The sequence below is a fragment of the Rutidosis leptorrhynchoides genome, chromosome 3 (genome assembly GCF_046630445.1).
Source record: "Rutidosis leptorrhynchoides isolate AG116_Rl617_1_P2 chromosome 3, CSIRO_AGI_Rlap_v1, whole genome shotgun sequence".
NCBI lineage: Eukaryota > Viridiplantae > Streptophyta > Magnoliopsida > Asterales > Asteraceae > Rutidosis > Rutidosis leptorrhynchoides.
Window position 1 is genome coordinate 150074628 of NC_092335.1, and position 11694 is coordinate 150086321.

General features: G+C 33.9%; 1 non-coding gene across 1 annotated transcript; it reads right to left on the bottom strand.

Annotated features, from left to right (window-relative positions):
- Window positions 1–10377: 10377 nt before the first annotated feature.
- LOC139903281 (small nucleolar RNA R71) lies at window positions 10378–10484 on the bottom strand. Its single transcript, XR_011778112.1, has one exon. It is a non-coding gene; the product is annotated as a small nucleolar RNA R71 (small nucleolar RNA).
- Between the last annotated feature and the right edge of the window lie 1210 nt (window positions 10485–11694).

An 11694-nucleotide genomic window follows, 5' to 3' on the forward strand; every position in this document is an offset into this window, starting at 1 on the left:
CAGGACATAGTCTTACCTATCTCCCAGACTTCATTAAGAGAGACGCGGCTATTCGAACACTATGTGAATACAATGCTCCAAGAGAAGAAATCATCAATCGGGGTGTACTAGGCAAACACTTACGAAAGAAATTCCGCATATGGAACACAGTGATCGACTACAATATTTATTGTAAAATGGGAAATTGCTCGCACATTCATGCTGTTCAAATGGCTCTCCTTTGGTGTCTGGAAATGCAAGAACCGGTTGATATGGCTTATTTTATGGCTATAGGAATGAGCAATGTACCAAATAACTCAACAAGAGCTCTTCCTTCTGGAATGCATCTTACTAGGTTGTTTGACAAACTAAAAGTAATGGATAACATTTACATAAATCTAACCAATCAAATATTAAATCGTCATACGTTAACCTTGACGGGATGCGAAGATGAAGATGACTCTGATGAGATTGAAAGGGTCTATGAAGATATGACCAACTCATAAATCAATCTGGAAGAAATATCCGACAGTGATGAAGAACTGTTTCCAGATGAAGCTGATGATCCTTTTTATGATTTGGATCGTGACTCAAAAGCAGAACGAATCTACCTGAATCAAGCTAAGATAAAGAAGTATCAATCTAAATTTCAATTGCTATTAAAGAAAGCGAAAAGGGCATTCTCATACCGAAGAAGTAGGGATGTGAGAAGTAGAGGTGAAGGAAGTAGTGGAAGAAGATGAATTTACAATGTTGTTTGAATGTTTTCTTTTGTAATACATTGTGTGATTGAATGTTTGTTCTCTTGACTATTTTTATATTTCTTGAAAATACTTGCTTGAATGGGTTAAATAAAAAAAAAAATTCAGAACTCATGCGGTCAACTACACGGTCGACCGTAGGATCGACCGTGCAGTAGTCTGACATTCTACCTTTTTTCTTTCTTTGAAAAATTAATGCACATTGAATCTTTCAAACCTAAATGGATCTGTTTTCAAAGTGTCTTTCACAAATTAGCACAATTCATCATACTTAAAAATGATTCAATTCCTCAAAATATTCAATTACTCCAACAGGGAATGGAAGATTAAATGAAGACTCATCCTCTTCCCTATAAATTGAGAAGATCATGATGCAAGACTCACTACACCACTTCACTCAAAATGAGTCAAACGAACAAGTCCCCTAACAATCCTTTCGTGATCGACTTATCTTCTTCCGTTTTTGACTCCTTTGATAATCACTTTCCTAACTCCAAAGAAGAAAGTGATATGATCAACCACAACCGACAAATGGTTAGCACTAGACCAATCGTCGAAGGTTGTGTGGTCACTATTGAGCACTTTCCCGAGGACCTTCTCGACAATTTTGCTCACATAAAATGGGATGCATTCTTAACCTTAAAAGGTTCCATTCACTCCACTCTAGTTCGAGAATTCTATGCGAACTATGAATTCACTCCCCCAAACAACATCAAATTCCGATTGTTTGATACAGGGTTTTCCATGTCTCTCAAAGACTTTGGAAAATTCATGCATGTACCTGATGAAGGTGAATTCACTCCCATTCACATACAGTCCATATCTCTATTGTCTTCCCGAGTTTGTCACAAAAGGTGACATTATCAACACCTTTTGTCAAAGGCCTATCAATCACATTGAAATCCAAAACGATGGCCTTAAGGGAAATCATCTTGCACCTAAGTTTGACCTTTGGCTCAAGGTCATAAACCAAAATATCTACTGCAAGGTGGAAAAACTCTCCACAAAGGTCCATGCATGTGAAGCTTCTTTACTTTGGTGTCTCCAACACCGATTCAAGTCAACATGGCACTTTTCATGGCAAAGAGAATGAGTGGGTTGGTGTACAATGAATCACTCTCCCTTCCTTATGGAGCACACCTAACGAAACTCTTCACGCAACTGTGTGTTCAAGATCTTCATCCTGTTGGTCTTACCACCTTCCCAATCAATTATGATTCGGTTAGAACTTTTAATGGATGACAAAATCTCCTTAAATAAGCTTGAAATTTGCCTGCATATGGCGGGCAGGCCGTATGGCTAGGCCGTTTGGCCAGGCAATCCATTTTGCATGCCCGTTTTCCAAGGCTGTATGGCATGCCGTTTTACATATTGGCAGACCGTATGGCAAGCCGGATGGCCTGCCCTGGTCAGCTTGTTTCTTGGAACGTAACTTGATTTCCTTGGTCGTAACTTGTCTTTCACCGTTTTCACTCTAGAATCTTCGATTTAGCTCCGATTCTCTTGATTCTTTTTGCATCATCTTCGTAATCATTAATTCTATAAAATTAACCGATAAAGTGAATATTTTGCCGATAAAGCTAGGAACTTTATCACTTTTGGGCTCTAATATTGGGGTAAAAATGTGACTTTTTAGCCGATATCAAATATCCCACACTTAGACTTTGCTTGTCCTCAAGCAAACTTTCGAGCTTTTAGCACATAAGATTCCTATTCGTAGTGATCAAGCGATCTTTGTTTTGCAAGACGTAGGAGCAAAAACTTGGTTTTATCCTTTTTGTTATTCCTGAATTTCTTTTTCCACAAGCATGAGAGGAGGTTACGTAACTAAGGCTATCTCACTCGGGTCACTTAATTCACTAAAGTGTATCGGGTGTCCTATAATTCTAAGAAACGAAATCGCTCATAGCCAGTTATGTTTGCATTCTTCGTCATAGGCTTGATCAAGACTCAAATCTCCATCACTTCTTTGAGAGAATTTTCAGTTATAGGCTCAGCTTATTTTTGTGATAGGATAGTGATTGGAGTTTGGGTTGTAAAGGGTTTGGATATATAGGAGTTCTTTAAGGATCGATCTTTGATAATCTGTTGGTTGAATGTTAGTTAATGGACTAACCGACAAAGTTAAGTATGATGCTTAACCAAAGAATATGTTTTAATGATGACACATACATATGCATAAATGATGATCGACATCTTAACATAAAACACACAAGTTCACTAATCCATACTTGATATTGCAAATGACCAAGTCAAACAAAACTTATAGAATGAAAATATAGTACACGACCAAAGTACGGTCGACCGTAGTGCGATCGCAGAATTCTCTGTCACCATTTTTGATCAAATTTAGTTTGACCACTTCCCAACATCTATAATTTATGAAACTTTTCTCAACATGCTTAGAATGGATGCCCTTTCCATACTCAATTGAGTTTTGGTCATAAAAACACTAATCTTGGTTAATTAATATTAATTACATCTTAATGATAAATTAACCATGATTAGGCATAACACATAAGTGTTAATCAATAACCTGTGATCTTAAAACTTGTCTAGACATTCTTAGGATGATCACCAAGTACCAACACACATAAGCTAATGTCACTAGAACACTAATTACAATTAAAGATCACTTAGTGACAAATTATGGCTAAATGAAGAACAATGCTTTTAAGTATAACTAGTAAGAATTTGTAATCCTAAAATATACTTAGATACATTTAGGATGGTCACCAAGTCCTAACTAGAGATTGCTCTTTCCTTGTGCATGTGTTGGACATTAATGTGTGCTTACACATTAATCATGCAATATGTTATATTGCAAGTAAGCTTGCTAAAAGCTTAAACCATAAGTGTTGTGCAAATATCCATATGATTGATTTTAGAATAACTATCTCCTGCTATGTGTGAGTATTACTTGCTACTTGCTAATATGTTAAATACTCATTAATTTGCCAACTTGATTAACATGCTTGCTATGTGTTACTAGTTAGAATACTAGGATTCAAGTAACTAGTTTACTTCCATGAATTAAGTGTTAAATGGTTCACAAAAGAATGATGGTCAATAATCTATTTGGTCTTGTCTAAGCAACACATTGTGTAACATGTCCAAATATGACTTAACATTGATGTCTTTAACACTTAATGTTTGATTTAGAAAGACATCATCCAATTAATCTCTATTTAGTCTTAATATGAATATGACTTGTGATTAATTGAAACTAGGAAGTTAATGACATGTTGACTAGTCTTTAGGATTGAACCAAATGCATTAATGAACCTAACTAAGTCTTGACCAAAACTGAGATTACCCAAAATGTCAATCAAGACACTTCTCCAAGAATGTTGGGTTTGCCACATTTGGAATGTCGTGCCATTTTCACTCAATAACACAAAATCTCACACACTTAATGCATATAGTACTTGTATAGGATATATGGTTTCTTTTACAGGTGCTAGATGAAGTAAATATTCCAAAATGTGGTGTTCAAATCTGAGTCAAATGGCTATTCAAAGGATATATATTTTGGACTGGGGTACGCGCGGTCGAACCACGGTCAACGGTGCTGGTAACCGTGTGACAACGGCTAGTTTTTGAATGTCAATATAAATAGCAAGCGTTGAAGAGTATTTTAAGCTGACCCTCTTGCATATTTAAAAGGCTTATTTCAAGAGATCACAAGGGCTTTAATTACTACTCAAATGTGATCAAGCAAGAGAAGATTCTATGATCTTATAGATATAGAATTTGGTTGTTGTAAACTTACTAATCAAAATTGTTTATCTTGTGAGTTTACTTAGTGTGATGTATGTCCTAGAATTATCTTAGGATCATCATTACAAATTGTATAAGTCTTGTAACTTCAATTAGTAGAAGCATAGGCTAGCTTAGTGATCTATTTCCTTAAAGGAACTTAGGAAGTTGATTAATCTTATTTGAAGATTAATATGTGTCCAAGTTAAAGACAAATTGAGCTAGGTTAGAGTTGGTATTTGAAAGGGATAGAAATATTAGGTTTGTTGTCTACCAAAGAAGTTGAAGACTTATAAATCGGATCTCCACCGGGTTTAGAGAAAAGTGCTTAGTGAAGCAAGAAATCCCAATTAGTGTAACCGGGGAGTGGATTAAGGTGGATTAGCTAACATCCACTCGAACCACTATAAATCCTTATTTCTATGTTCTTTAAATTACTTTACTTATCATTTTGAACATATACACTACACACATCATGTTTGAGTTGAATTGGTTGAGCATAGTTGGTCAAATTTGGTGATCAATCGAAAAAGTGTTAAAAATGTATTAAGTAACAATTCACCCCCCCTAGTTACTTACATAATCCTTTCAGCTTTTTGTCGGGAATTTCGGAGTGAGCATGCTTCTTTTTGACTACCAGAAGTTCTTTTCTCAAATCTTTTTGGTTCTGCTCCTTTTTTCGGAACCATTATTCTTCATAAAAAAAATTCGACAAGCATCTTTTGCTTTTCTCTTTGAGGTCTCCTTTTATTGGCGGTGTCCATGATACTTGACTTGGATGCTCACATTTTTCTAATGCGGTTTTATAGAGGATTTTTCGGAAGTGATGATTTTGTCGGGATTTATTTTTTTATGAATGAAAAGACTAGGTAGCGGTAGATGGAATTATGGTGGCTTGGAGTGAAAATGGAAATTAAGTTATTTGATGGGGGTGTTTTGTCTTCATGAATAGCCGAGATTTCTAACCTAGTAATTCTCATCAAAAGGTGTGATTCCGAAATGTAGATTAAGAGCAAGTTCTGACTCAGAGATGCTAACATCGGCGCACTCAACGGGAATATAGTGAAGCACTAAAAATGAGTGCTTGACAGGCCTTATTTTGGGGTGCCTCACAATAATGGGTCGAATTGCTCCTTTGGTTATGCAATGATCTTTTGGAGAATTGGGTTCGGTTTTCGCAAAAAGTTTTGACCTTATTTTACTCTTTTGTCAATTTTGTAACAAAAACTTTTTGATCATTTATAGAATTTTGTAATTCTAAGTGTTTTAAGGCTCGAAATTTTTTTAAATTTTGTGAAAAATTTAGTCTATTAAACACTTGATGATTTTGCGAGAATCATTATATGCAACATATTGCTATCCCACACTTTAAAATAAAGTTGTTGATAGTGCTCCAAATGAACATATATTTAGTCGCAATATCATCCCAATATGTAAAGTTTTTAGTTGTAATTATTCTATTTTTAAGTTGTAATCGTTTAAATAAATAAGTGCGAAGACAAAAGAGGAAAACGAAGATTTGAAGACACAAATGACCAAAAAGCTCAAACACACAAGTTACAATTCAAATGATTCAATTTATTGATTAGAAACGTTTAAAAATGACAAGAGTACAAGCCGCAGAATGCAAAGTACAAGTTATCTAAGCATACGAAAAGACGTTCGAAAATATGGAACCGAGACATAAACCGGACGTAAACGTACGAGATAACGAAGCTAAAATTATAAGTCAACTATGCACAATAATATAATATAATATATATATATAATTATATATATTATATTATATATTAATTAATTCAAGCAGCCAACATTTTGCAAATCAAAAATATCTGATCCAGGCTGGCCATGCGAGTGCATGAGAAATGCACTAAAATCCCATGCACTTGCATGAGCCCATGCGAGTGCATGGGAAATACACTGAAATCTCATGCGAGTGCATGCGCTTCAGGATCCAAAAAAGTTCTATAAATTGGCCAGTTTTCTGACGAGTTCTTTACACCTCTTCACACTCTTTCTTTCTTTCTCTATAATTTATATTTATATTTATAATATTAAGTTTAATTTAAGATTAATAATAATTGGGTTATTGTAAGAAATGTTTTACGGATTTTAAAGTCGAAATTCTGTCAGGGTAACGCTAAGCTATAAATAATCACTATAAGCTATTTTCTTCCTTTATAAATTAATGTCTCGTAACTAAGTTATTATTATGCTTATTTGAGCCGAAGTAATCGTGATGTTGGGCTAAATATTATGATGGAGTTATTGGATTTTGTACCATAATTAGGGTTTGGACAAAAGACCGACACTTGTGAACATTGGACTATTGACTATTAATAGGTAGGGGATATTGTCTAATTGAATGACAACTCATTAGAACCTTTCGAACCTATCTTCAAATTAGTTAATCTAATAATTATTAAATTGATTACGAATGTCCTATTTAGTGACGTTTATACGACATCGTTTACAATAATTTAATTAATCAATTGGATTGGGTAATTGATTATTCATTATGGCGAAGTGAATAAATTAATGTATCATGGACTAATTAAAATAGGGGTGAATTACATACAAGGATAATTGGTGTAATTGTTAACAAAGTATTAAAACCTTGGATTACACGCAGTCGATAACCTGATGTAATTATTAACAAAGTATTAAAACCTTGTTACAGTTCGAATCCCTATTTAGTTGGAATATTTGACTTCGGGAATAAGGTTAATTTGACGAGCATATTATAATTATGACCGATGGACTATTATGGGCAAAACCCAGATAGGTATCAAATAAGCCAGGACAAAGGACAATTAACCCAGAGTAATAAATTAAAATCAAAACGTCAAACATCATGGTTATGGAAGTTTAAATAAGCATAATTCTTTTATTGTATTTCTCATCGTACTTTTATTTACTGTCATTTTATTTATCGTCATTTTAATATTGTTATTTATTTTACGCACTTTATTTATTGTCATTTATCTTTACGCTTAAAAACATAAAATCGACAAACCGGTCATTAAACGGTAAACCCCCCTTTTATAATAATAACATTACTATATATAATTATATAAATATAGTTGTTAAAAATATAGTACGTAATCACTAGCTCCCTGTGGAACGAACCGGACTTACTAACAACTACACTACTCTACGATTAGGTACACTGCCTATAAGTGTTGTAGCAAGGTTTAGGTATACCCCATCTATATAAATAAATAAAATTGTATCATATTTCGCCGTATTTCATATTAAAAATAATATTATTTCGTATACAACCGCTCGCACATCAAGTATTTTTGGCGCCGCTGCCCGGGACGTTAAAGCAAAACGCTATATTTTATTATTACTATATTTTATAAAAATATATTATTTTCTTATTTCGTAAAAGTATTTTTGTATAAGTGTTAATATATATATGTATATATATATATATATATATATGTATATATATATATATATATATATATATATAGGGGCAGGATCAATGGGGAAGTAACCAATCGGGGGGAAGCGGGGGGAGCAAAATTTTTTTTTTCTTATTTTTTGAAATTTTATTTCCGGCATCAAGATCACACGAAAATATGAACATTTAGAAGATACACTTCGTGATGAATGTTATTATTTAGGCGGGAAAACGATCGACAAAAATAACATTCAAGATAATATTGTTCGTGAAGAATATGAACGTTTTTTTTTTCATGTTTTGTGAACTAAAATTTAGCCCGATTTAAAGTTTAGGGTTTGGTGTTTGGTGTTTTGGGTTTATTCCATAAACCCAAAACACCAAACCCTAAACCCTAAACTCTAAACCGTTCGTGTTAAAAACTCAATCTAAATTCTAAATCTAAACCCTAAACCCTAAATTTCTAAACCCTAATATCTAAACCCTATAAACCCTAATATCTAAACCCCAATAGCTAAAACCTCAAAATACGCTCGAAAAACACGATAATTGTTATATATTACTTCTTCGAGCGTTTTCCCGCCAAAATAAAAACATTTATCACAAAGTGTCTCTACTAAATGTTCATATTTTCATCTCATCTATAATGTTCGTGAACAAAGTTTTTTCAAAAAACGAAAAAAAAGAAATTGCTTCCCCCCGCTTCCCCCCGATTGGTTACTTCCCTCTTGATCCTACCCCTATATATATATAAAAGTTATAATTTTAATATTTAGTTTATAAAAAGTATTTTTATTTTAAGTTTTAAAAAAAATATAAGTTTATTTTTATAAATTTTCTTTATACTATTATTTGTATAATTAAAATCAAAAATCAAATAAAAATTAAAATAAAAGTAATCGGGCTTAAACACTGTAGCAGCCCAAATTGTGATCTGAACTTTTGGGCCATGCGACCACATGGACGTTTAACCCTCAACTCATGCGATCGAATGAGCTGCGGTGACAGGTCTGGAACATCTGACGTACGAATTAGGGTTACGGTTATATAATATTTATAATTAATTAGGGCTTATTTGTTTAATATTTAATTTCTAGTTTTAAATTAATTTTGTATTTTTAAGTTTTAATTAGTTTTATTAAGTATATAAATTAATATTTTTATAAAATAATAATATAAAAATAATATTTTTATAAAATTTGTATTTTTATCATTCGTAATTAGTTTTAAGATTAGTTTTGTCATAGTTAATTTTAGATTCCTAGATTTTTAAGCTTTTTCGTAAAATCCCTTAAGTGCTTTTTCTTTAGATTAAGATTTAGGCGCTTTAAAATTTTGCGACGCAGTTTTTAGATTTTAGTGCCTAATTAAGTTATTGCCGTTTTGGATATAGAATTCCTTTTAAGCTTTAATACCTTTAGGTGCAACTTTTTATATTTAATTTTTAGACTTTTAAGTTTCGACGTTTTTCTTTCTTATTTTTATTTTTTGACCTTTTTTTTCGACGCGCTTTTTCTTTTTCATTTCTACGCTCTAGTTTTTAGGACATAGATTCTTATCTTCTTCAAAATTTCGACGAAAAATTATTTTAAGCGGTTAAATTGATAGACATCCAAAATTTTCTGGTTCGTAGTAATAGTTGAATTTGTTAGTGGCGAGTTGTGGGCTTCCGATTTAAAGGGTCCTGGCTACCTGCTGCATCTATTGGCTATTCGAAACGTGGGCAAAATCAGAAAAGTCTATTAATTTGATAACTTATATAATTTTTATCTTTATAACTAATAGGATATTCTGTGAATGCACCGAGCAAAACGTTCACCACCTTTCATAAGTTCACCTCCTGTAACCAGATCAAGACATCTAGCCAATATTATCGCCGTTGAATTTTCTTTAGAATCATCATCTAGTAATCCAAGTACTCCAACTCAATATCCCGATAATCCATTTTTTGAACCTGACTTCACAATTGAGAACTCGGAGGATATTCAAGGATAATTCCAAGATCCAGAACCACTAATCTTTCCTCCTGAACCACAAACCATTAAATCAGAATCTTCTAGTAATTCAGATTCAACAAATTGAAATATGGAAGTAACAGAACCTCAAAGTATGGAAGATCGAATGAGAGCTACACGCACTGGCCAAGGTCACGCCATTATTCGGCCAGATGTTAATGCGCCAGATTATGAAATCAAAGGACAAATCCTACACATGGTAACTAATCAATGTCAATATAGTGGTACGCCAAAAGAAGATCTAAACGAAGATCTTTTAACCTTTAATAGGATCTGTACTCTACTCAAAATCAGAGAAGTTGAGGATGAACAGATCTATCTCATGTTGTTTCCCTGGACTTTAAAGGGAGAAGCCAAAGATTGGTTAGAATCGTTACCTGAAGGGGCGATTGACACATGGGATATCTTAGTTGAAAAATTTCTTAAAAGATTCTTTCCGGCATCTAAAGCCGTGAGACTTCAAGGAGAAATTGTTACATTCGCGCAAAAGCCAAATGAAACATTATATGAGGCGTGGAAAAGATTTGGAAAGTTGTTGAGAGGATGTCCTCAGCACGGTTTAGACACTTATCAAATAGTACAAATATTCTACCAAGGTGTCAACGTTGCTACAAGAAAAGACATCGACACAGCAGCTGGTGGTTCTATTATGAAAAAAACCGCAACCGAAGCTCACAAAATTATTGATAACACAGCCTCCCACTCGCATGAGTGGCACTAGGAAAAAGATATATTTCATTCATCTAAAGTGGCTAGAGCCGATTCTGGCCATGACTTTGATTCCGTTTCCGCAAAAATAGATGCTTTCGAGAGACGAATGGAAAAGATGACTAAAGATATTCACGCAATCTAATCAGTTATGGGGAATGCGGTGGACCACACTTAATGAAAGATTGTCACATTGAGCAAACGATGGAACAACGTGAGAATGTTTCCTACATGAACCAAAGACCGGGAAATAATTATCAAAATAATTATCAACTGCCAAGGCCAAACTTTAATCGAAATCAAAACATTCTTTACAATCCAAATGGACCCAACAAAAACTCGTATAACCAATAAGGTCCGAATAACCAACCAACTCAAAACAATACTTTCAATCAACAAAGACCTGGCTTCTATAAGCCATCACAACAAACCAAAGAGAAAAAATCAAATCTGGAAGAAATGGTACAAAAGCTAGTTGAATCTCAAACACAATTTTTTGCAACTCAAATCCAAACAAATGAGAGGTTTGACCAGTCATTAAGAACTCAAAAAGCTTCCATTTTGAATCTAGAAAAACATGTAGGTACTCTTACTAGCATGATGAGTGAGAGGGAACAAGGAAAGCTACCAAGTAATACTGAAGTAAATCCTCGAAATGAGAATGTTAATATGGTGTCAACAAATTCTGAAAAACCAGCACCAGAAGATGGGAAGGTTATAGATGTGAGTAACAATGAAGAAGTTACAACACCACCACTACCCGAGTATGTAAAGCCAGTGGTGGCACCATACAGACCACCCATCCCGTTTCCAAGAAAAGGAGTTGAGTATGAGCAAGTGATAGGTAATAAAGTTTGTGATACCTTAGGAAAAAAGAAGAAGAATAAGAAAGTGCAAGAAACAAAAACCGTAAAAATAAACCCGAAGAAGACAGTTCCACCAAAACCTCCACCCAGGTTAGGTGATCCGGGTGAATTTATTGTTCCTTGTCTACTTAGTGATTGTGTCATGTATGATGCACTAGCAGATTTAGGTGCGAGTGTGAGTGTTATGCCTCTTTCAT